A 3,879-nucleotide genomic window follows, 5' to 3' on the forward strand; every position below is an offset into this window, starting at 1 on the left:
TCGGCGCTGCCCCAGCTCCAGACTCGCACGATATGGGAACAGCATGTGGACTTGTTTGTGGTCATCGCAGGGAGATGGTTAAGAACCAGGGCTTTGAAGTCAGACACACCCAGATTCGCGTTTCAGGTTTGCCGCGTTCTTGCTGTGCAACTGAAGTATCAGCACGATTTTCTCATCTGTGAAATGGAGACAAGAGAGACTAGCTCCTCTCTCACAGGCAGGAGGTGTGGATTAAAGGAGATGATGCACGTAGGCAGGTAACATGGGCTGCGGTGCACAGTGAGAGCTTGATAGACGGCAGCTTCTGTAGAGATCTCTAGGGGGTCCCCGAGCTCAGCACAGGGTAGGTGCTCATGGAAAGGGAATAAGAGATTAATGGAGGTGAAAAGATACTGGGGAAGTGCATATGGGAACGACCGTGTTGAATATACTAGGTACCCCTTCTGGGATTAGAGCCCCATTGAACACAGTGACTGGAGAGAGAAGCTACTGTCTATGTCATAGGCACCATCAGCCTTCATTGTCTGTGAGACAGTGCCCCCTCCCCTCATGATGTAAGCTGGCCTTGCCCCAAAGCAGTTATCAAATATACACTCAGGTACATTGGAGGTGAAAGGGGAAAAAAAACTTAGCAAATGATAATCCTGCATAACTGTAGCATAAACATGTTTACCTGCAGAGTAACATGCCTTCTTAGGCATCGCTTGCCCTTAAAGTGAAGAGAGTTATATGCTTTCTTTAGGTCCATTTAATCTGTGCTAGATTGAGACGGGGACTCATTTTCCCCGAGATGCTCAGGTGGAGGACTTATTTTCTCTTCCATAGCAGGTATGTTATTCTAGGTGGTGGCACATCCTTTTTTAAGAAAGAATAACCCCCTCCAAATATTTTAATGTATTTTATCCGAATTACAGTTGCTAAGAGTCTCCCAGTTTCATTAAGTATGTACCATATCTTTTCTCAACTAGTTATGTGTTGGAATGGCTTCCTTAAATGTATTGTTGATCTAACCCCATGATGGATGCCTTTTATCTAAAGACAAAAACAATTTGTGCAAGTTCGAGTGCCTATATGTTCATTAAAGAATATAGAATATAGCTTGAAAACCCCTTAGTTTATGTCAGGTGGCCTCAAAGGCAGGAAGGTGACCATTCTGCAGCCGGGGTCTTTTCTGTGTCTCTGCAGGTACGTCCAGAACCTCTCCTTGTCATCACCGTCCGTGGCTCACACACCCACTCACTCACTCTCGTCGTTTCCATTAGGGATCCCATTTTTATTTTTCCCTCTAAAGAAGCACTTGTTCGGAACCTTCCTTACTCTGCTGCTCACCCTGCTGTCTGTAACGTGGAGGCTGATGTGTAGGATGGTGGTTGAGGTCAGGTCCTACAGCGCCCTGTTTCTCATCTGAGATATTCTGCTGTCAGCCTCCCTCTATTCACAGCTGAGCTCATTTAGAGAAGAGTCTGCCCTCTTTCCGTTTCTCTCAGGCTTGTCCTCGACAAATATCCGAGTGTCTACTCTGTGCCAACCACCTTCTCCTCCCATACTGTCTTTAACTCAGTGAAGTTAGGTTTTTTTGTTGTTGTTGTTTGTTTTTTTTACCCATCTCTTCTGTCATTAGTGCCCTCTTAATTGTTAGATCCCGTGGCCTTTCCAGTGATCTTTCTTCTCTGGCTTTGGGCAATATTAACCACTTCTTCAAAAATCTCCTTTCCCTGGTTCCCCCTTGACTTCACTCTTCTGATTTACCGTCCATGTTTCTTGTAATTTCTTAGCTACTTTCATAGTTTTCTCTTCCTCTGCCCGTTTAAAGCCTGGTCCTCATGAGCCTGTCACTAGTTAACTTCTTAGTCATACAGTTTCAGTGGGCAATCTCTCCAGACTCCTCTGTGCTGAATCACACCAAAGACTCGGTGTGTCTCAAACCAGTGTCATCTTACTCTCCTCGAATTCTCAGTGTACTCAGCGACAAACCTCACACACACCCCATCTTTTTCTTGGACTCTTGCAGCTATCTAAAAAATTTGCACATGAAAGACACGCTTGTCCTCCTTTTAGTTGAGAAGGTAAAGTACATGTTTGAGGCAGGCAGTGTTTAGGTTAAGGCTTGACTGAGGATTTGAAGGATAAAGATGAAGAAGCAAGGTAGAGACAAATGAAGAACTACAGTATCTTTGTTCATGAAGGTAGTAAGGGTATCAAACCTCCCAAAAATGATCTACAGATTCAATGCCATTTCCAGCAGAAATTCCAACAGGTTTTGTTGGATGTGACAGGCAGATATCTGAACATCTGTGGAATAGCAAAGGACGAAGATGGCTGGCTGCTTCTGACTATAATGAGGAGGTTGAGGGGACCTTTTACAAGACAGTAAGTTTTATTACAGAGTTTGTGTTGTATGTGGTGCAGAAGTAGGCGCTCTGAGCAGTGCAGCGAGCTAAGGAGCCTGAGAAATAGCCCAGGTGTATATGCTGCCCTTTGAGATGTGATGAGGTGGCATGGCAGGTCAGTGGGGGCAGGAAGCCTGGCTCCATAAGTAGTGCTAGAATAACGGTTATCCTTATGGAAAACAATGAAATGGATTTCTGCCTCATACCTTACCTAGCAATCAATTCCAAATACATTAAGGTTTTGATTACGAAAAGCAAATACTTAAATGTTTGCATGGAAAAAAACCTTAGGGCCGGAAAGAATCTCTTGAGACATGCTAATCATAAAAGAAAAGATGATTAAATCAAATATATTAAAACTAGCACTTAAGTTAAGCTAACAATTTAGTGTAGTGGAAAGACAAACCAAGACTTGACATTTACGATACAGTTAACCGAGAAAGGAGTAGTAAGCAGAATATATAGAGAATTCCTAATTTTTAAAAAAAAACAGAAAACAGCCTTCCTCTTCCGGGGACGGTATCTAGAGGCATTCAGGATGGTCCAGCGTTTGACATACAATTGTAGGCTGTCCTACAATACAGTCTCTAACAAAACCAGCCTGTCCCGAACCCCTGGTAATAGAATTGTTTACCTTTATACCAAGAAGATTAGGAAAACACCAAAATCCGCCTGTGGCGTGTGCTCAGGCCGACTTCAAGGAGTTCGCACTGTGAGACTTTAAGTTCTTGTGAGATTGTCTAAAACAAAAAAACATGTCAGCCGGGCCTATGGTGGTTCCATGTGTGCTAAATGTGTCCGTGACAGGATCGAGCACACTTTCCTTATTGAGGAGCAGAAAATGGTTGTGAAAGTGCTGAAAGTACAAGCACAGAGTCAGAAAGCTTTATTTAGCTTTTGTATTTAAAAGTGAACCCTTTTTGAGTAATAAAAAATATTAGAAAGTACAAAAAAAAAGAAAAACAGAAGAAACTTGAAAAGACATTTCACAAGAAGAGGAAATACATAGGGCTTATAAATGAGTAGAAACTAGAAACCTTGGAGATACGAATTAAGACCACAATGAGCTTGCAGTTTATATCCATAAGATTTGTAAAATTAAGGAGTCTGACAGCACCAGGTGCTGAATGTGAGCTCATCATTGTGTGGATGTGTAGACAGGCACCTCGGCTTTAGAAAACAACTACACCTCACAGAGTTGAACATTTGCATACTTCAGGATCTAGCTTATGACTCCACCTCCCAGTTGTGTATCCAGTAAACTCTTACATTTGTGTACAAGCAGGTGTGTACAAAAATGGTTATAGTAACATCTTCATAATAGTTAATAACGGGAAAAACTGAAATGCCATTCTGTCTACAAGAGAATGTTTAAGTAAATTAGATATATTCACACTACGGGATATTATTCTGTAGTGACAAGAGGTGAACTACAGCTATACCTGACAATAAGAATGAATCTCAGAAAATATTAAGAAAAAAAAAGCAA

General features: G+C 42.1%; 1 pseudogene; it reads left to right on the forward strand.

The window, feature by feature from the left end:
- The first annotated feature begins 2,928 nt into the window (after positions 1-2,928).
- LOC111163920 (large ribosomal subunit protein eL34 pseudogene) lies at positions 2,929-3,297 on the forward strand (annotated as a pseudogene).
- Positions 3,298-3,879: the final 582 nt, after the last annotated feature.

Source organism: Delphinapterus leucas, chromosome 16, assembly GCF_059928025.1.
Source record: "Delphinapterus leucas isolate spDelLeu-1000000601 "Yukka" chromosome 16, BTC_Dleu_Yukka2, whole genome shotgun sequence".
Lineage (NCBI taxonomy): Eukaryota > Metazoa > Chordata > Mammalia > Artiodactyla > Monodontidae > Delphinapterus > Delphinapterus leucas.